The 23,624-nt window shown below is 40.8% G+C and overlaps 1 protein-coding gene across 1 annotated transcript in view; it reads left to right on the plus strand.

Moving 5' to 3' along the window:
- Positions 1–1,183: 1,183 nt before the first annotated feature.
- LOC111862335 (mucin-17) overlaps positions 1,184–23,624 on the plus strand; it is a gene marked incomplete in the record, with an annotated part of 180,990 nt that continues 158,549 nt past the window's right edge. Inside the window, 1 exon segment of the mRNA XM_033750626.1 lies at positions 1,184–1,420.

The raw sequence follows: 23,624 nt of genomic DNA on the forward strand, positions 1-23,624 counted from the left end.
AATCTGTAGTACCAGCTCGAAGAGAAGTAAAATTGCAGCGGAAGTGACACGCTGTTGCCGTGAAGCGGAAAATATACAAGTGAAATGTTGATATTGCGCACCCGTCCAATTGTGAACTCGTCCACTTTGAATTTCGGAGAATATTGGACACGCAACACGACATAAATAGACGCCCTGTACTTAGTATGCACTATTTTGTTCCAGCAAACCTGCCGTGTGTCACGGTTGGAAAGAAATAATTGGTTAGCGCTTTTGCAAGTCCTGAAAATCAGTGATGTCTGGTGAAGAGTCCTGTTATCCTGACTGATGAATTTCACATTTTTGCCCCAGTTCCTGCAAGAAAACGATGGGATCGTAACTTAAATAGGCCACAATGACTTCCCTCCACATACATTTCAATTCATTTGTGACAACGGCCCCTTCATTTGACGCTCTGTAACTAATGCATTTGAAAGAGCTTCGGTAAATAAATAGAAAACAGTCACTACAGCAGATCATGGACCGCGGATGTGGTTACAAAGCGCCAAGGAAGTGCAATGTGCTTAAGATTTTAAGGGGCAAGGAGGGGATTTACAAACCTTCCGTTACATGTGTTTTGGGCTGGTGCAACGCTGGTTCCTCGCTCGCGAATTTCTTATACCCTGAAGATGGAGGTGATACGTTCCTCCGAAACGTTGGTTAACAAAATATTTACACCGTGCCACATCCCAGAAGACGGTATTTTTCATAGTCACCGCCGTGAAAACTTCAAATCTTACATATACAGGTGGTAGTTCAACAATTTTCCTGTTTCGGCGCTTTCGCAGTCTTATTCAGTATTTTAAATAACAAACTTAGCGTTACAGTAAATGGGTCCTGTTGCTTCTTCAGCGGGAAGCCACAAAATTACTCGTACATGTTATTACCTCTAGTAGTCTGATCGCCTCTCAGAAATGCCAGGGGCGTGTAAGCAAGCAACGGACTGAACGTTGTGGGAAAATGTGGCACTATTAGAGGTGCATTCCTCGGTATAAACTTTTCAGATGTTGAGTTGAAGCCGTTGCAGTCCATTCCAGGGACATGAGTTATAGCGCGACTCCATTGGCAGACCTCGTTTCATTCCTTGCAGTGAATAGCTCTCCTTTCTTTCTGGTTCTGCAAGTCCGGCTCGGGGCCGGTCTACCAGTCGTTGTACGAGCAGTGAACCGCACAGATCCAAGAAGCCGTTCATGGAACGAGTGATGTGTTAACGTCGCCGTAGACATGGGTCCTGGTGTCAATACTTAAGCAAGAATTACTTTAAACAACCGAGTGGTTTTCCTTTAAACTCGACTGGCGGCCAGGGCAGGCCGCATGTAGGGATTTTGTGTACTCAGGTAGAAAGTGTATAAGTATTGTGTACGACGTAGGGGGTGAAGTGTGCGTAGTGTGTAGGATATTTGTAAAACAAAACAAAACTGGATTTGACACTTAAATTCGTCATACTACATGAAGCATGCTGCAGCCTAGGAGAACATTACTACTGTATTTAACAGTAGTGATATTATCCACGTGTGGATTGTTTTTCAACAAGGTAGACTGTGAATCAGGTAATGTGATTTTCTTTTATTAATTTCTTGTTCGTAATTTACAAATCCTGACGATAATTTACCCTGAATATTCTGCTATCCATATTGCTACTTTCAGGCTTACTTATACTTTGTTCGCCAATCACAATGACCGCGCGGTCTAAGGCATGAACTGTCATCGCCCGCTCAAACACTGGGGTCGTGGGTTCGAAACCCACTCGAGGCATGGATGTTTGTCTACGTTTATTCTGTTTGTGTTGTCCTGTGCAGGTAACGGTCTTGCGATGGGCTGATCCCCCGTCCAAGGTGTTCTACCGACTGTCTAAAGATTAAGAAACTGAAGTGAAACGAAGCGTTTCACGGATGCCCTATGCTCCAAGTGGGAGCAACAGGATTATGAGTAACTGGATGAATGAATTAATACTTTGTTCATTGAAATTAATATGGAAGGGGGAGGGGATTCCTTTAGGACATAGGCCGGTAGACACTACTGCTTACAAGTTCCTTGAGTTCTGAGTGAGGTAGTTCTAACTCATTTCACGTTGTTTATAATAAAACCGTTTTAATTTCTAAATCAGAAAACAATCCATATTTATAAGCGAAAATGTGGATCCCAGATATACATATTTCAATGTTAACATGGCTGCGAAATAAATGATCTTTCTCCGGCAAATTGATAATTCCATTCTGTGACTAGGGAATCATATTCAATTAACGTTTAATATACTAAATATCTAGCTCACACATTATATGAAGAGCGTATTAAATTATAGACGAGGTTATAATACTCTATGCAGTGCAAAGACGTAAAACATTTTCACGCTTAAATGCGAGATTAGAAATTCTGGCACCAATAATTATGTATATATTAGTTCAGAGGCGCGTCAACGTCGATGGTTATTCGCGCCTGTGTAACACAACAGAACCCTACAGCGTAAAGCCTTATGCTAATTAAATGAACGAATCTGTATGTGAGGGGGGCATGCGGTAGCGTAATTGGTTGAGGTACTATGCTACAAGCAGGAAGGTCGCGGGTTCGATTCCCGATGAGGTCATTGGATTGTTTTTTTTTTCAATTTACCTAATCCTCCCAGCCCGCATTTTGGCCCTTGGGTCGACTCAGCCTCTAACGGAAATGATTAGCAGGAATCTTCCTGGAGGGTAAAGGGCGGCCGGCGTGTAAGGCTGACAACCTTACCGACATCTGTGAGCCGATTGTCTAGAGAAAATGTTGAAAACTCAACATCTCACTACCCTATGGGCATCCACGGTCTGTTACAGGGATGGCTTTACCTTATCTGTATGTAAGAGTGTTTTAAAATTCTCATTAATTCATTACCTGGCATGGTTTGTCTTTCGGCACACATAAAGGTCCACTCGATGTCAGGGAAGGCGACCTTCATTCACACTACACATGTTCTTCCTTATGTCTGATCCTTAGTTTTGAAAACGAACGATTCTTTATTACAGTAGTGGTTAAACAAATGTGGACACTTTCACGTAATGATACAAATACAGCGAAGTGTATGTATGACCGAAAGAAGCTGATCTGAGGGAGGTCAGCCTCCGGATGTCGGTAAAACATTCCTGAAGATGTGAGTGAGTTCTAACAGAGCGGTAATTTAAATTTTAAAAACGTACGAGTAAATAACACGAAAATAAAAATTAATCGATTAGACACCACGCCGTGAAGAAGTATGAAGCAGTAAAGTTACAGCTCCGTCATGATTAACATCGGTACCAGATGTAGATGGTCAGCTTCACGCTCCTGCAGCTTCATACCGGTAGCCACTGGATAGGAGGCTGGATGGACCCCAGAGCTGGTGTGGAGGTTTACAAAGAAGAGGAAAATCTCTTGCCTCAACGGGGAATCGAACCCCGAATCATCGGTCGTCCAGCCCGTAGCTTAGCCGCTATACCGATTGAGCTATCGTTTAAATCATTATATGTCAACAGTAAAAAAAAAAATGAACCGTGAGTTGCGCATGCGTGTGAATTTTATTTAAGATTCTGGTTTTATGATATAGTTATCTTCTGCACAGACGTAAAAGCTAAGGGAAAAATAGAGCTCCATATAGATACTCAGAATATAACTTGCAGGTTGTACTGCTTGGCAGCAAGCAAGCTGTAATTCAGAGGTTCACCTTGAAACGTAGTTCGCCACAGTCTAAAGGTCCGGGTTCATATCACTAAAAGATGTTTAAATGTAATAAAGGAGTGTACTTATACACAACTACACTTTCGAGTCAAATACAGATGCAAAAATACAGAACAGAGAGGCTGAACGCTTAGGGTTGTCATCATGGAGGCGCATCCTGTCTAGGAACCGGGAGAGGTGAGTCGGTATAGGGATGGACTACGAGCCGGACGGCCCGGGCTCGATTCCCGTCAATTCAAGATTTTTCTTTTCTCCAAAGTGTCCAGACCGGCTCTGGAGCCTACACAGCCTCCTATCTAATGGGTGCCGGGGTCTCTTTCCCCGGGGATAAAGCAGCAGAAGCGTGACGCTGACCACTCACCTCCATCTAGCGATGATGTCAAGGAAATTGGAGCTATATTTCTACACCGCACACGTCTTCATGGCATAGTGCTTAACTATTTAAGCACAGGGACAACTTTACCTTCTTATCCTGTCTAGGCTGCATTCCTGTTGTCTAGTTAAGTGGGCCTATGCGTCACACTCTTTATCGAGCCTCACCATGGCATGGGGCGTCCTTTAATTTCGGACGGTGGACACGATCTGCAGATATGGAGAGTAGGGTAAAGAAAAAGGTAAAGTTGTCTTTGTACTTACTAATTGAGCACTACCCCATGAAGACGTATGGGGGAGTGGATAAAATATTGAATATTCATTGCTTCAATATCATAGTTTCCGACAAGGAACGGGCCTCCAACTTGAGAGTCAGGTAGTTGTTAAAACTCCGCACTGCGAAACACCTGGATGTTATGAAATGTCAATCAGAACCTCGGAACTGGTTTGATTGTTCGGAACATTTGGTTCAGATAGCCACCAGTCACTTGCGAACACAATGAACCTTGGAGTTCCATAAAATATGGGTAATTTCTTGACTGCTGAGTGACTATTAGCTTCTGAAGAACAGATCTGTTCCATAGATAGTGGATTCACTAGTTAGGTCTGAAGGCTACTGAGCGATCGAAGCTTAAACGTTAGGGCGATAAGGTGTTACATAATGATTTAGATGTTGCGCGCTGAAAGGGCTATCTTACTGTAACACAGAATTACTCTAAGACACAACATAGACATAACATATGTGTCTCGCGGATCCCTAAACCTTTCATTTAAGATAGGTTATTTCACCTATGTAAGATTTGAGCTTTTCACAGCGGTGACTATGAAAAATGCCGTCTTCTAGGATGTGGCGCCGCGTAGATCTTGTGTGAACCGTTTCGGAGGAACGTATCGCCTCCATCTTCAGGGTAGAAACATCTACGAGAGAGGAACCAGCATGAGCAGGTGGCTGCACTATGCCATACGTTCCTCCGAAACGTCGGTTCACACATAATATACACGGTGCTACATCCCAGAAGACGGCATTCTTCTTATTTAACCTACCTTCCTTCTTCAAGGAAGGAAGTCACCTTAAGAGATCATCGTGTCGATGTTCTCCGTCTTAACTTCTGAACCAGCTGACCCACAGTCACTAAACTTCGTATGAATATTATACCATTGGAGGTCACCCTAACAGAGAACTTTCTAATTTCTTAAATCAGTAATAACAACATGGCAGACGCATGTACTTGTTAGGTAGGAGGAACATCAACTTAGGGTACTGAAATGGTGTATGGTATTAGATCCCGGAATAAAGAAACATTCAAGTTTCGTAAGGGTATATTTTGTTATTTTTGTTCTGTAAAATATAAAAACATTATACCGACCGTGCAAAAATATTCTTTAGCAATCCATCTGATGCGAGTTACGAATGAACTAGACGTTCAAGGCATACGAGCCTTCGCTTGAAGTTTGGTGCCCTGCTTCCTTCGTGGTTCATTTTATAACGCTACAAGCATCTCAGACTATGTATAGCGTGGAATGGTAGCCTTATTGGTGAACAATAAACCGGAGAGGATCCGCAAGGAAGGGCTAATGGTCTAAATGAGGTACCACTCTGGAATTCGTGCGGACTTAGGGAAACCATTAAAAACCGAAAGCCGATGTCCCAGCCGGGACTCGAATCCGACAACTCCCAAATACAAGTCACTACTACTACTACTACTACTACTACTACTACTACTACTACTACTACTACTACTGCTGCTGCTGCTGCTGCTGCTGCTACAATAAACTCGCTCCGCTAAGTGCAGCAGGCGATGAGTGCAAACAAAATTGTTGTCGCTAAAGCACTAATTGTTCCAGTTTCCTTATAGATGTTACAGATACAGTGAAAGTTAAGGATATATTTGGCCGCGCCATAGCTCAAGTGGTTAGTCGCTGGCTTCCCACCGTGGCGGCCTGGGTTCAATCCTGGGTTTGGTCAAGTGGGATTTGTGGTGGACAAAGTGGCGTTGGGCCAGGTTTTCTCCGAGTACTTCGGTTTCCCCTGCCAATCTTCATTCCGCCAATTGCTCCACAATCACCTTCACCTATCATCTGGGGCTGGTACAATAGGCCAGAAGTGGCCGCAGTACAAGGGACTTAGTCAGGTAGATGAAATAATTATCTAATTTCAGACAAAGATAGCTTATAACCAAACCTAAACTTCGTAACAGCCTACTGTTAAGCGTATATTCAGGATAGTTTAACGTGGCAAAAAAGTATAAAAAAAGGTTACTCGGCGAAGAGAACAAGCCATAAAGCTCCTACATGTTCAATTTTCACCAGGAGAATGGAGATAAAGACGCCGAAAAATTTAGAACCAGTTACCTCAAGCATTTAAACGGACAACGAACAATTTTGTGTTGAGTATGGTCCGGGTGACTAAAATGTATCAAATTAAAATATATTTTGGAACGACAGTAACATATCAATGTTGTTTTTACGAAGAGATGAAGAGCAGATTAAATTCGAAAAATGTTTGTTACTGTTCCGTTCAGAGTGTTCTGTCTTGCTGTGTGCTCTCTAATAATATAACGAGCTAACCAATTCAATAAATAGCTCCATTGAGCAGACTCCCCTTCGAGAAACTAACAGTCGCTCAGCTAGTGCAGAAATTCCTTGTCTTGAATGGAACTCGAAGGTTCAGTATGAAGTTCGTAAGAGCTATCATTGGTCAATCTTCTGAACCAACACCTCTCACCCCATTTCCTTCAAATACAAATCAATATGTCCGCCCAGGTCTTTCAGGTGGTCTCTTACGTTGACGTTTTCCTAGCAACCTTTTCAGGCATCTCATGCCTTCAATACGTGCTATACACCACTATGATTTGATAATTTCCGAAAATTTCTGAAAAGTAGAAATTATGTAGTTCCTATTGTGCAATTTCTTCTAGATCTCTGTCAAATCATTCCTTTTTGGACAAAATATTTTCCTCAGCACCCTGTTCTCGAACACTCGCAAACTAAGTAGGCTGGTCTGACGGCAACCTAGGCGTTCTTTCCGAATATCTGGGGGAACATAGGTTATCCTGACAAGTTGTTCGTGGTTTCTTCAGTCCCTCCAGGCAAGTGCAATGATAACACCTGGATTAGGCCACGACCACCTCCTTCCAAATCTTTTCCAATTCATTATAATACTACCATTCAAGGCACTGGCACCGTCGTGAAATATCCCACAAAATATAACACCCTCGAAAACAAAAAAGAAATAAATTCCGTGTTCTGTAGTCCGCAAGCGAACTATACCGACCGAGCGACCGCCGCTTGTCGGCGAAGTTAGTGCCCCACCTAGCCTCGTGGAGATAATTGAGGAGCTATTTCAAGGAAAACCGAGATTAACGGCCGTAGGGATCTGTTGCACTGACGAAGCGACATCCTCTATTCGCTAAAGTTGGCATTATATAATACCCTCACAAGTCTAAAAATGTAAAGATTAAAATACTTGTTACTTTGTATGGGGTTTTAACGCCGCCCCTCTTCCCAATCTTAAATTCTGTGCTTATTATTCTTTGTAGGCTGTACTATGTACATCCTGATTTTAACCCAAAACTGCATGCAGCAAGGGTGGATGTTTCGTTCTCACACACGCATTCAAGTCTCTCTCCTTCCGCAGTTTTCAGTGTCACAATATTGCAGTCGGCTATCTGACAAGATCTGCCCTCGTCTTTACTTCATTTTTATGGTCCCTGGAATTTTATCACAGCTCCATAATGAAGGACTATGGATAGTTTTATATTAAAACATAACTTAATGCACAATTCATAAAATATCATTACAAAATACATTTGTAGCAGATTGCTACACGTCTTATTTCAACAGATGCCTGCTATCGGACTCTGCTCTGAACAAGGTCAATCCAGCGAAAATCGTCACAATTCAGCGCCTTGAGATCCGATTTAATAATATCCTGAAAACTACTTTTGATCCTGCAGGACATTCGCCTATTGCTTTTTTATTTATGTAAGTTTATTTCGCTTTTATTGTGTTTCACACCCCTGACTAAGTCTTGGGTTTAATGAAGCTGGCTAGTTGTTTAGTTAGTGGGTGAAGTCGATTTATCTTCGCTGGTTATTCGCTGTCGTAACAAAGTAAAGAAGTTATACCCACTGTTAGAAACACACTGGACTTCTACTCCCATTAACCAGAGTTTTGATAGTGACATTTCCTTCACATCAGATGTAAAGTCTACTTGTCGGCTCAGGATATCTTTCACTGCAATTTCTACATCACAGAAGTAATGCTCAATCTACCACGACCCGATCATGTGAACGCCATTTATGAAAACGATATGCCCTCTGTGAAAATCAGAATTGAATTAAAGATGTTAACACACGTATTCTACTCATAAATGATAGGTTATTACTATTATTATGATTGTAATTATCATTGTTTTATTAACTCCATGGAGGACAGTCCTTCTTTGGAAGCTAATAGTCGCACAGCTGGTCAAGTAATTGCTGTTTTCATAGAATTATAAATGTCATAATTGTGTTCATATCAGCCCCACACTCAATCATAATCTAAGCTAAAAGAATCCAGTACATACATTCATACTCTATTCCCGTAAATATTGTATTATTCACCTATACACTGTTCTCTTCGTGTTTTTCGACCAAAATTTTGCATGAATTTCTGATCTTTCTCACGCGAGCTTAACAGCAATATCATTATTATTAAAGATATACATGTGAGCAATTAAAAGGTCGTGAAGTCGTAAACAGGACGTGAAGGTAAAGCATAATCAATTGTAACCTCTACAATGGACAATGGACCCGCGGAAAGAAGCTAACATCAGCGGAAAAGAGGTCAGGTGGACACTTATATCGTTTTTGTCATTGTTTTGAAAATAGATGTACCAATATCCCGTTCAGGAATCTAAATTATTATTAATATTATCATTATTATCGACGCTGCTGTCTAGAATTAATAAAGTAGAGGCTTCACGCAATATGGAAGCCGATGTACATGGTCTCATTGCCGTACTCTATCTAACCCACAGACTACAAAGAAGTAATATTTTCTCACAAACAAGATTTTAGGCATTACTCTGCCTAGAAGGTATATTTTATATGCAAATATCAGACAAGTAAATTTATGGAGTCAGTACTGAACAAGTTCGGTATACGTGTAAAGGTTTTGAAAGTAACTATAGGAAGCAATCATATGTCGTGCCAGAGGGATGTGGTAACGTCTGGTTGCCATAGCAACATACTTTCACCAGAGTACTCTGTTTCTCCTTAGCATCTGATCGATATTTAACTAAGAAGGAGCTAAATAAACTCAGTCTTTGTGATCTGTGTTTCACAGCACGATATTCTTCAAAGGGATACACTTATTTTCACATTTTAACATTAAACACTTTGTAATCCGTAACTGGTGGGTTAGGCCATTTGTGGCGTTGTGTCGTGTTAGAAAGTAAGAGAAGGAATGAGAACATTACGTAATATGGAGCTTCATAATTCGTACTCAACAAATAGCAGGGTCATTAAAGTATTAAGGATGGGATGGGGGAGGTACGTAATCTATAACTAATAGGAGAGACGAAATATTAATACAAAATTTGAAGAGTTCTATTTTCTGTGTAATAACGCCATGTAGTCCGTTGAGAGTCAACCGATGTTTCAGAGGATCATGTCCCTTCCATCATTAGGGTCGAAGAATTAGCCAAGCAAGAAACGAGCATGAAAGCAGATGGCAAGCAACGAACTACACGGCGTTATATCCTAGAGGATAAAGCATGTCATAACCACTGCTGTGAGAATGTCACCTCCTACATAATATATATCTTGGTAGGAAACCTTAAGGAAAACCTAAGCGCAGATGGGAAGATAAATTTAAAACGGAACTTAGGGAAATGCGGTGTAAGGATATGGACTGGGTTATTCATCTCAGGTTAGGGTCAAGTAGAGAGCTCTTGTAAACACGGCAATCCACCTTCGAGTTGCATAAAAGGTGGACAGTTCTTTTACAAGTTGAACGATTCTTAGTTTCTCAAGAAAAAATAATTATTCCTGGGAGTTAGAGCTCAAGAGATCGGGGCGCCTAACATTCTGCAATATTGTTAAAAATTTTTATATTTTCACGTAATTATAAAAAAAAAATATAATGCACTGTTTGAAGTCCCGAGTTCGTCATGCAGGACGCAACTTAAGCCCATGGCAAAACTGGAAGCATTCCTGTTCAGTTGGCAGAATTCTAATGAAAGTTATAATTGAAAGAGATATCTGAAAATGTTAACAGCCAATGCGCATTCGCGTTACAGAGTCTCATATCATTGGAAACCCCATTCTTCAAACACGTGCTGAACTAAGCTTTATAACGTAATAACTTGTACGTCAAAAACTGTTGATTTATTCACATTTCACATTCTGATATAAGGAATGGACTTTCAGGAGTACTTATTGGAAGATATCTTCTGTCATAGCGCGCCATTCCACTAAAATATTTAGCATATTTCTACGAACTAAAAATATTGTTCCCTTTGAATTTTCATCCTCAAATCAAATTTCTTCCGGGTGGCATCTACACTAATAAAACAGCGTTTCTCAATAGGTTGGTTGTGTCCCACTAATGGGACTTGGTCAATTGTTTGGGATGTAAGGCCTTGGAAATAAGAACTTCTGTTAATGGTTAATGCAATATTAAATGTATACAGTTGTAAATTGCATTTCTTGGAAAAAGAAAAAAACTTTCTTGTCACTGTGGGTGGACTACAGCTGTGTGTCAAAATAAAAGGTGGAAAGCAAAATGCAAAAGACTGGAAAACATGGCAATATAAAATCTGTCGAGCTCTGGTTCAGACTGCTAGAAGATACGCTGGCTATGTTACGAAATATCTAGGCGCTCCAATATGTTTCACATATAAGTTTGCAGTTAAATTACAATTAAACCTAGAGTTATCACAAAGCGGTAAAGGAAAGTAAATGTACAAAACGGAAACCACATTGTTGGCTACTACAACTCGTAAAGGTAAAAAAAAAAGGTAAAATTGTCGTAGTGCTTAACTACTTCAGCACTATGGCAGGAAGACGTATGGGGGAGTGGATGTATAGACCCACGTTTTCTCCTACATATAATGAAGAAGGCACTGGATATGGAGTTCCACGAAACCAACTGAAGACTTAAGGAATTTCCTCCGTTATTATTATTATTATTATTATTATTATTATTATTATTAGAAACTAGATCTATAGAGTACAGTCTTTCATGAAAGACTAATATTCGCCCAATTAATGAATAAACTCTCCGCTTTTTATATAAACCATGGTTCATTACCGTACTCAAACGATTCAGCCACTTGACGTTATCCTGAGCCAGATGAGTCCAGTCCTATAAGATGAATATTAATATTATCCGTCCATCTACCCCTTCCACCTTCCAACTGGAGTCTTCCCTTCAGGCTCCGACTGAAATTTCTCGTCCTTTGCTTTCGTGTTACATGTCATTTTCAGTGTCTTCAATGAATGATTTATAAGAATTCGGTTTGAAATTTTATGACGAGAATTTTTATGTGGCAAAACCAGAGAAACGCGGAAGTCAAGATATCAGTATATTCGTCAGAGCAACCTATTGGCTTTATGTCCGTTATGTTGTGTCTTTCAACTTTTTTCTTTTTTTTTTCTCTTGACTTGCTAACTAATCGGCCTTGTAGAGCCGTTACCTGCTCGTGCATTGCCTTTCTGTCTCTTTCTACTCGACTGACTGGTAAGCAGCAATGGACCAATGTAGACCCGTTCATAGATCTCTCTATCAACAAGAAGATGCCTTCACTTCTAACTCCTTGCTGTCTTCCTCAACCAGCACCTAAACGTCAGTAAGAAGTCAGTGCTACCTACAGCACTGCAATGCAATTCCATGTAACGGGGTCTTTTTTGGGCATTTTAACACCAACATTACACCTCAGTCTAGGTCTTCGAAGTGACATCTTCCCTTCAAGTGGTTGAACTAAATTATTGTATGATGTTCTCTTCTCATGCGTGCTATATAAGTGTCCCATTTCATCCTCATTGATTTTATTACGCTAATAACATAAGGAAACTCCTCATCGGGCTGCATGTAAATACTCTTTATTGCACTGCCCAGCAAAGTTCTTACCCCGCATGTTCTTAAGTGCTCAAGATGTTTTCTTTTACGTTGATTATAAGAACAAAAACAGCGTTTTTCTAACTGCCGCAGTTTTTGTGTGAAAAAGCCTTTATGTTATTTACGATTTACACTGCAATAGGAAGCAGGAGGTCTCTGCCATTGCGTCTCAGCAGATTTGCAAGGTTCTATGCGTCACTGCTCAGTATTCACATTCAAGCTTAGGATATGATCATAAGCTTTCAATTTTGTCAAACGGATTATATGTTGACTTTCAACTATCAGTTAATTTTTTTTTAATTCGCTTAGTGTGGGATGGAGTCCAACTGTGTCCACTCGGCACAGCGGCCACTGATTGGCCTATTGTAGCCTGCCCCGGGTGATTATGATGATGGAGAATTTGGTGGAATGAAGATTGTCAGGGGAAACCGAAGTACTCGGAGAAAACCCGCCCCATCGCCACTTTGTCCATCACAAATTCCACTTGACCAGACCCGGGATCGAACCCAGGCCGGGAAGCCAGTGACTAACCGCTTGAGCTATGGCGCGGCCTTCAATTATCAGTTATTTGAGCTCGCTGAGTGAACATCGTGTATTTCATTCATAGTTTTTATTAAATTATACTAAATTCAACAATCTTGTTCACCAGCAGATTCTCATTTATTATCTCAAACAGACCTGCTTGATCGTGTCCATAATCTGAATTTATCAAAAAATCTATGTAAACTTCTGGATTATAAATTGAAATATTGGAATCTTATAAGAAAAGGCATTAATATATTGTAACGCGTGTCTCGGTAACGCGACAGTAAATAATCGGTTCCGGATTTGATATCTCGATTTATTCGATAATTTCCATGTCGTAACTTCATATCAACTATTCGATTGTCTTGAACGAAGTCCTCCTGAAGAATCTTCTCTAACAGCGTTCACGGACAACCCACAGAAAACACATCGCTGCTTAGCAACGGATATCATGTATTGTTGTCAGGCGCGTCCACCCTACATTGCATAGCAATGGACACCCTATTGTTGCGCATTAGTTGCTGTGATAGTATTTACCGGTCAGTTATCTAGCACCGGACGCCCTTCTATTGTTGGATGCTCGTTGGTTGAAACATGTTTACGTATTCGTCTCCTAGAAACGGTCCAATCTGTCACAATATATATTCTTTTCGCAACAGTCAAAGAGATTTCTTACAACTTCTTTCTCAAGATGGAAATATAGTATAATGTAGTAACGTAGACTCTTTCATGGAAGCGCTTGGCCAGCAGCATGATTCAAAGAAATGGCGCCTACTTATCAACCTCTCTAAGCTGATTCTGAAATTTCCGTTGCTAGTTTAATTAAATAAATAACCCTAAGTAAAAAATTCACAAGCAGTTCATATGAACGGATCATAAGAAAATATGCACCATCCTGCTTGACAAGTACTGCTGGCATATCTGTGGAGACTTGAGAGCGATCACACTTCTGTTTGATATACAACTGGTCTACATAAAATTCTGTTGTTTCCTCCGTGAATGGGACAACCGAGCACGGGAAAGTTGATACTCAGACAAACAATGACAACTTCGACAAGCACTCGTTCCAGAAAAAAAAATGTCACCAGTCTTGCTAATCCGGATGAAACTTTAAGTAAACTGCAGAAAGAGTTTGGATCATTTAAAGCAGTGACTACAAATTTCCTCGGAAACTTCAAGAAAGGAAATTACTGGTACGAGTCAATTTCAGCCTACGCTGGACGGCCTGGAATTAATTCCGTTATGACGAGATTTTTATCTTCTCCGCAGCGTCCAGACCAACTCTTGGGCCCATCCAGCCCCTTATACCATGGGTACCGGAGGTGATTTCCCAGGGGGTAAAGCGGCCGGGGCGTAAAGCTGACCACTCATCTCAATCTAGTGTCGAGGTTAAGGATTGTGGAACTACGTACATATCTCCACTCCCTTATACTCGTATGTCTTCATGGAATGGGGCTTAATTAAGTACAGTGACAAATTTACCTCTGTCTGCTTAAAGAATATTCTAAAAGCTAAAGGTAAAGTTGTCCCGGTGGTCAACGAATTAGCACTACGCCATGAGATGGAGGTGAGTGGTCAGCTTCACGCCCCTGCCGCTTTACCCCCGGGAAAAGAATCCCCGGTACCACTGGATAGGAGGTTGGCTGGACCCCAGAGCCGGTCTGGACAATTTGGAGAAAAGAAAATTCTTGATCCTACCGGGACCCCTCAGTCGTCCAGCCCGTAGCCAGTCGCTATACCGACTACGCTACCACGGCTATTCTAACATCTAACTCACGGGTTGCAAAATGTCATTAAAATTCATTCTTTGAACCCACATCTCAACTGCTTGCTAACAAACTTGGGTGCCGTTAGTGATGAGCAGGAGAAATGCTTCCATCAAGAAATATCCAGAACAGAGGAGTGACACCAAGCCAAGCGCAGGATTTCCGAGCTGGCCACTATTGGCGGACATTGGTATGGGTTACTCCAGAGGAGGAATTCAAGCGTTATCACAGAGTATCAAGAACACGAAATTAGTCAAAATTACTTTTTCGATTCACACAAAATTGGAGGTTAACAGTACAAATTGCGAGTTCATTTTTGAACTCAGTGCTAAAGGATTGTAAATTCAACCAAATTGTATACATGTGATAAGAAAGTTCCCTTTTGTCTTCCAGTGTTACTCTTGGCTTATTTACTTTAGGTTTAACCATTCAACTGGCCTGCCTGAGGAAAACCGCATAAAATATGAACTCATGTAAATCTGGTAACTAATACACTACGATTCCCAGTCACGTAATTACTATATTTTTTTCAGTCTCTCTCCAACAATCGAATATTCTGGCGTCTCTGCTTGTCCGGAAAACTTGAAGTTTGGGACTCACATTTCAGACGGAAGAAGAAATGGGCAGTAGGGTCCATTTTATCAGAGTCATACATTATTTCCGTGAGATTCAGTTCAATACCAGACCCCAGTCTAAGTCTGAGTTTCCGAATTGGCTTCTTCGTTCAGTTTCAATATCAAATTTTGTAAGAAATTCTTATCTGTCCCACGAGTGCTACTTTCTTACCCATCTCATCTTCCTAAACTTTATCGCCACAATATTTGGTGAAATGCACGAATTTTTAAGTTTCTCTCGCCTTCTATTACTTGCTCCTCCTTACAAACTTACTTACTTACTTACTTACTTACTTACTTACTTACTGCTCCTCGGTCTACGATCCTCTGGGAAGCTTCGCCTCCTCTATGATAAATGTCCTTTCCAGATTACTTTCCTTTTGTCTCCATCTCTTCAATTTGAGCTCACGTAAATCACTTTCTTAGTAATGTCCCTAAGTTATGCAACGCGTATCCATCGTTAGATTCTCTAACATACACTGTTTTCTGGGGACCCTCAACCTGGGACTATCTTTCGTCTGTCTTCTACGCGCCGATTTGTCTAGCGTGAGATCCTACCACCAGCTAAGCTGGTGCGGTAAACACGCTTCAACAACAGACTTCTTTCTGCGTGGTCCGTGTCGAGGTGTTATCTTGAAGAGAAATGGCGCTACAAGGAAGTTGAGGGTTCAGCTGTGGAGTGTTAACCAGGGAGCAACGGAAGCGGAAGGATCTCCATTGCTAAGATTCGTTACAAGGAAAAGTCTAGAGAAGACTCTGCAAGAAATAATCGTTGTGGAGAGCTGTTGGCACGTAAAAACTAGTGAAAGTACGAGTAGATTGAGACGGCTTAGTGTGGAAATCAGCGATAGTGTAATAATTATTTGTAGTTACGACCTGTAAGTAGTCAATAAATCTATTCGCCAATCAAAACCCCGTCTATAGTCACTAATAAGCGTGAAAATACTCATATAAGACGTCCTTTACGCGAAAGAGCGACAAATTGGGAAATGCAGTGATGATTTCTAATGCAACATAGTGTTCAATGGGCGGAAGTCCGCATCCGAACGCAAATAAACCATCACGTTCACTGCTATCTCTCAATTACGTTGTGTAGCAATATCCCATCTTACTGTAGGTCATTATCTTTTCAACAATTATATTAAAAATCGGCACTTCTTTACGTAACAGTTTACATCTCTCGCAATGCATTGTTCTAACGCTGAACAGAAAGTGCTTTACTATCTCGTGTCATATCTCTGTTCACAATGGAAAAAATGAAGTTATTCCCATCGCAGAACATACTTTGGATATATTTTGTAATCAGTGGAATTTTTCTTCGTGATAGGTTACACAGCAGTCCCACCCATTGTGTGGCGAGTGACGGAGCAGAGAAATACAATGGCATATTAAGATAATGATGAAACATTTAGCATTTCATTCGACATCTATTTAAAAAACATTAACAATTCAATTACTTAGGGAATATTCTTAGCATTTATAACATATTTACAAGTAAATCCCTGCCACCATCTTGCAGAATCATATCTGAGAAGCCAACAAACGCTAAGAGCCCGCCACTGCCCCTATCAGAGCCAGTCAAATCCCCTTCAAAAGCACATACTTATCTCCTTATGATTGAGCTTAATATTATAGCGAGTACAGCAGTTAGCTGCGAGATAGGCAAATAAAAACCGGCCGTTTCTATGCAGCGAGTCGGTAAACACGTTCATGCAGGAACGAATAAGCAAGCAACACATCTGTGTCACTGATAAATATAAGAGCAAAAATGTGGATATAAAACCGAATTATCTTCTCTGAATTTAAATCTGTAAATTAACCTACTGAAAGTAGCAAGTCTGGTAAATATCTGTCGGAAACACGTATACTGCAGGAAATTGAAAACACGACTTTCGTTTCGTCAATCGTATAAACACGCTGGTGTTTCGGTGCGCCTCCAGATATCCCTCGTATCTGTGATTCTGATGTCAATAAGAAGACTATATGGATACGTCTAGTAAGTACGCGCATTTCAGAACTTGTACGCACGCGGGTAGAGAAAGTTTCGCCTTCCCGATACTTTCAGCGCCTCCAGCAGCCTATCCGAAACACACTGGAAATTGCCTCAAGGACATTCACTCGAACGGAGGGAAATGCCAGCAGACTGTTCCGTCTAAACGTGGAAGTTTGTGGCCGGTGTTCTGCAGAGCAACTTGCTCCACGCTGTGACTCATCTGCCGAATGCTGGAAAGTAAACAAAAATAGCGGGCTCCAAAATATTTGAGAAAGCTATAATAGGCGGTTGTTTATTCAACTGCATAAATTAATCAGACGAATTTGACCTATTATCCACCGTGAGACCTATACATGTTTTACATGTTTTAATTGGAAGTACTACGGAAACACTTCGGAGAATATTGGACGGCATAACGACGAAAGCCAGGACCGAATTGTGGGGAAATATTGTCTAGCATTCTGCAATATAAAAAATACACTGGGAAACCTACATTAAAACATTTCATTCGTTTACCTATCAACACATGACATTATGACATGACGCCTGAAAGCCGGAACAGTGACATCAGAATAGACCTTCATTGTTGGGCTTTCGGAATTGGCAGTTGCAGACTAATGGCAAGATAGGAATTGGGCGGTTAAAACAAGACTTCACGTGTGATTTGAAGTGATAGTCAGACTGTTATGAAATCCGTTGCCAGGATACGGCTAGTGAAGACTGAGAACCCTAATGCATTTGTGACGGTGAACTGTAAATTGTGTAGGTTAGCGATAGCGTTGTAATTACCTGTAGTTCGCAGTCGTGAGTATAACCTTTATAGTATGCATTTTGTTGTGCCCCATACTAAAGACATAATGGGACGGTCTACAAAACAATAATTCTGACAGAGGCAAAGGAGACACTACTGTGTCATTAAATCCAGTCATCCAATCCAGAACCCGTCTATAAGAAACGCACATACACCCCTACAAGCCACAATATTAGTAAAACTGTTGAAAGGTCTTCTTTTAAATTATAACTGTTGCACTTATGAAATATGAATAATTTGCAACGTTCTTCAGAATTTTAATTTTAGTGGCATTAATTATCTGTAATTCACCTTGATCTAGTCATAATATTACAATATTTGACATTGTGTATTACTCGTTCCTGTATGTATTGTACGAGGGAACTGATTCATTCAGCCTTTGAATTTTAGAATAATTAATATGGGCATCGAAATTTTTGGCCCTATGTTCGTATTTTGCTAAATTAGCCCTTATTAGCCCGAACTTACGTATCTAAATAGTGTAACTTAACCTCAGTGACAACTGTATGATCTGCATAAAGTTTGGAACACAGCACAACGGCTCTGCTTTCCTTACATATTACCGGGATATGAAGGCCACTTGCCACCAGCACCCCCCCTCCGCCTGGCGGCCATCGTGCTTCAACTTTCACGAGCCGGTACTTTCAAATCTTTACAAGGGCGAAGATGAACCGTTCATCTATCAGGAAAACGCCTTTCCAGGCAAGTGGGTCACGGTGGAGATAGGGTGACCTCGTGAAGTAAACCAATCTCCAGTACCTTGCAGGATGTTATTTACTGGAATGAAGAGTTCGTTAGCTCATATGTCTGAATCTCCAGACGATATTGCATTAAGCAATAGCATTCCATTCTGACAAAGTCAGGTAACATATAATTTTAAGTATTTTTCCTCCTCTATAGAATGCAGAGAAAATTTCCTTTAACTCACAAAAAAGTTACATTGAACAAGAGCTGTCTAATTACTTTCTACAGCACGGTCCTTCTTCAGAATAATAAAAAAATCGCTCAACTAGCCAAGAAATTTCTTGTATTTTATGGAGCCCGAAGGTTCATTATCGTGTTCAAAAGAGCGCTTCACTGGGCAATATTCTGAGACAGGTGATCCTGGTCTACATCCTTTTTACTCGAGATCCAATTCAGCATTATCCTACCATCGACATCTTGGTATCTAAAGTGGACCTTCCTTCCGGATTTCCCACTAGACTTGTTATATGAATTATAACTGAAGTGAACTGAGTTCCCATAAAGGCAGGGGATCTTTTCCGGGTGAATGACATAGGCTTCGAGTAAATAAACATGTAATTAAATCAGACTTTTGGAAACCACTCAAATATTTTACACAAAAACATAATTATTTTTCGTTTGATGCTGTTGGGCAAAGATGAGCGGAATTAATAAAATTCCTCTCAAAATTAGAAAAAAAAAAAACAGCGTGCAGACTTCCTTACCGGCAACTCTGAACTAGTTTCAGCATTGGAAGGTTCTCGCCGTACGGTTAGACGAATGGCCAGCGCAGCGGCCATGTAGCCGGATCCATCAATTTCACGCACAACTGCAGCACTGTCAGTGTGCACCTGTCGGGAAGACAGACAGCTGGTCACTGCAGACAATGGACACTGAACACAACGCCAGAAATTACCTAAACTATACTTAACAGAGCCAAACTCCTAGCAAACTTACTATTACGTACATTTGTGTATACGCGTCGACAGTTACGGTTCAGTGCCTTGATTTCCTGCGTCGTATTACGGAAGTACTTACTTCGGATCTCGGTCCGGAGAGCGATTATCAAGATTGTGGATTTTCGTGGGTTCCTTCAGTCCTTTCAGAGAAGTGCCGGGTTGTATTTTAAAACACTTCGACCGGTTCTTTCCACACCCTGTCCAATTAATGATTCATAATCTTCGTACCATTCGACAATACGTAAGCCTTGCAGTCGAAAGGAGCATGTTAAAAAAGCCGATAAAACTCCGTGAGTTTGGTCCGCAAGCGAACTATACCGACCAAACCACCGCCGCTTGTCGGCGAAGTTACTGCCAACTTTTGCGGATAGAGGGTGTTGCGTGGTCAGCGCAACGAATCCCCACGGCCGTTAATTTCGGTTTTCTAGACCGGAGCTGCTATTTCCTTGAAATAGCTCCTCAGTTATCATCACGAGGTTGAGTGGATCCCGTTCCAGACCTAATACTTCTCAGAAAATCTGGTAGCGCCAGGAATCTAACCCGGACCTCTGGATCTGTAGCCACGAACTCTGACCACTAGACCACAGAGGCGATTGTTAAATAAGCCGATAGATTATAAATTTATTTTTGTTGTTTATTACATGATCTTCTACGGCGGAGTTTTATTGCAAAGTGACACAGATTAGGTTATTATAGAATTTCGGAATATTGAGTAATGAATATAGCAGTTCCTTGCGCAACTGACTACTGTCAGCTGATGAAGGAATTCTCTACTTTATAGGAACGCAAAGATCCATTACTACTATAAATACAAACCACTCCGTCCAATGTGACATATACATTTTTAATACATGAAAACTTATCTCCCTTATGAAAACAACGCAGCAAGCCAGGAGTAAACCCTGGACGACATCAAGAACCTCCTCATCAAGATAAACAGGCGGCACAAAATCTGCCCCATACAAGGACGATAGGAGTATGGACACGAACCTACGTGGTTAAAAAAAAATTTAACTAGTGACAATAAAGGTTTTTTAAATTAACATCTAGAAACTTTAAAAACTTTACAATACCAGGAAGCTGCTGTGATTGTGAAATGTTCGACTTTATGAGTACTGTGCATTATAGAATATAAGTGTATATATTTTAAATAAAAAACACCTATTGTGATGGTAGTTTCCAGTTCGTAATGATATTCCCTCTGAAGATGGTCCGTACGGACCGAAACATGTAAGGGAGATAAGTTTTCATGTAGTAAAAATTTATATGTCACATTGGACGGAGTGGTTTGTAATTATAATTGTTAGTGTGACGGACCAGATGAAACAAATCAAATTTATCCATTACTACGTTCACAAAACCTGTTACTTTACACCATCTTGAGCAAGCTAAATCTAGGTTTTGGTAGTGTCAAAGAAATTGTCAAATTGTGACATCATTTATGTAAACTCTTAATGTACGTCTTCTAGGTGAAGCCTTGCTTGTCCCTAAGAAAACACCCACGCTCAAGCACCAACCCTTATTGGCTGCCCATGGCTGTGATAAGGTATAATAGTAGGTCCGTATAAAATTCGTAACAGTATTTTTATAGTGGCCATATCGGACACCACTTTCTGTTAGAAAGCCAAAAACTGCATTAAGCAAATTTGTAATCAGATAAAAATATTGTAGGAAGCTTACTCTTCTAACAGCTTTTAAATCCAATGCAGTTATTTCATTCTCCAAAACCAACAGTTCTTGATTAATAAATTTCGAGTTTTCTGGAGATATTCTTCGGAAATTAGAAACAATTTTAAATATCATCAAAACATACTACCTTGAAAATTCAAAGGCACAAACTGACAATTCCAGTTTCCAGGCAGCCCTTTCATCGATTCACTCATACGCACTATAGACCTCAAGATAAGCTATTAAACCACTATTTCACTGAATATGCATTCTATGAACTTGAAAAGTCCTGGAAATACAACTCGATAGAATAAGCATAATACTCGTAACAAGAGTTTAGAGGTAGCCAATGCAATACCGACTGACCTACTGCTCTGTATTACTACCATCTCCTAGTTCTAGTGTATCTGACAGAGACTCGTTTTGTATTTGGTTTCGTAGCATAGTTGGTTGAGGCACTGTGCTACAAGCCGGAAGGTCGCGGGTTCGAGCCCCGATGAGGTCGATTCTTTTTTCAATTTACCTAATATTTCCGGCCGTTCTATGGCCCTGGGGCCGATTCAGCCCATAAAAAAATGAGTACCAGGAATCTTCCTGGGAGGTAAAGGGCAGCCGGCGCGTGAGGCTGACAACCTTACAGCCATCTGTAAGCCAATTGTCTAGAGAAAATGTGGGAACCTCGACGTTTCACAACCCTATGGGCCTCCACATCCTGTTACAGGGATGGAAAGGCCATAACGACAAGTCGGCAAACACTACTCTCCCTAAACCAATTAGCTTTCGGCAATGTGTCGTCTGTATTATAACTCACGTATTAAAAATGAAAGTTCATGATGAAACACGTAAGAATCTCACGTATGTTATGCAAACACTGACAATTATACAACGATACACTTCATGTCTGCTTAAATACAAAACGTTTATTTTACAAATTGTGTTGAAAACATTCAAAAGTAAAACTATTAGCATAAATATCATCTTAACACTAGTTCCGGATTTAAGATTATACACTTCCGGTCCTGCCTTAGCGGTTTCCATGCCGACCTTAGAACTCTTCATAACAACACCGGCCTTGGCTCGGATGCGCTCTCGGCTGGGAAAACACTTGAAGGCTACCATGCGCCAGTTAGCAAGGAACCCATCTTCTTCTTTCGCCAAAATACAGACACGCTTCCTTTATCTTTAACATATTACAGTTGTTTTCATTTCCCGAGGATATCAAGTGGAGGGAACGAAACTCGCGCTGTATCGCTACAAGTCTGAGGGTAACGGCGCGACAAGGCAAAACGCGTTCCTCTGGCCACTTCAGGCGAGAAAGTGGCAATTTGTACCGTGGCAAGTATATTCATACCTGAATACATATTTGTATAATTACATATATTTTATATCTCCCGCTAACCTTGCAATATAAGGCGAAGCATCTGAAATCAAGTAGTCGCTATAATTTCTTCCCAGGAGTTATTGTTTTAATATACAGTATCCTTCGCCATGTCTCTGTGACGTTTATTGTCAAACAGTGTTCATAACGTCTCATCAAATGGGTATCAAAGTTCGTTTTCCCGCGGATCAGGGATCGAAGCCTGTAAGTTCGACACTCAACTGCGATTATGAAATCCAGAATGCGTGCAGCTCTATATCTGAACCAGTATTCGTCTTCATGGGAGTCGTCTGACCTGGTAAAGTGCTGCTGGTCCTCGCCAGCACACTCATTCTTAGTATCGAGTTCCGCCGGGACTGATGTTCATATTTTACTGTCTCACGACCCTGGAAGACGAATAACTGTGTCTCATGGATCGTGTTTAAGCAAACGAAGTTTCCTGTCTGTACTCTTTCGACTCCTTGCTTCTTTCCGAGGAGTGTATTGCACACGTTGCCCTCGCGTGCTACAGCCGAGACTGCTATAACAATGCGGATGTATTGTCTCATATTTTCTGGATGCTGTTCCAATCACCATTCTGCACTCATTTTTCCGAATATAGACCAACGGTATTTTCTCCGTGCTTAAATAATACAAAGGAAATATTAACACATCCGGGCGAAAGAGATTCTGTGACCATTTTCTTCCATAGTACAGAAATCAATTCACAGATGATGCACGATTGCATGAAATTGACTACACAGGGTTTACTCTGAAGATTTCCGTTTCAGAGAGTTTAAATTGTAATTTCACATCGAAGAATGCTACAACTATTTCTTGAGAAGTCACATTTTCTTGTCCACCATCATCATTAAAAATATAAAAAGCCACAAAATATATGCATGGGTTACTAATTATTTATTAGGCCGTGTTAACGACTAAGTTGCGAGATGTGACGCTGACGATCGTAGTCCCAATGCCAAGGACAGGGAATTGTTGTTCATTTGTTTGCATCATTACTAAGG

The sequence above is a fragment of the Cryptotermes secundus genome, unplaced genomic scaffold (genome assembly GCF_002891405.2).
Source record: "Cryptotermes secundus unplaced genomic scaffold, Csec_1.0 scaffold408, whole genome shotgun sequence".
NCBI lineage: Eukaryota > Metazoa > Arthropoda > Insecta > Blattodea > Kalotermitidae > Cryptotermes > Cryptotermes secundus.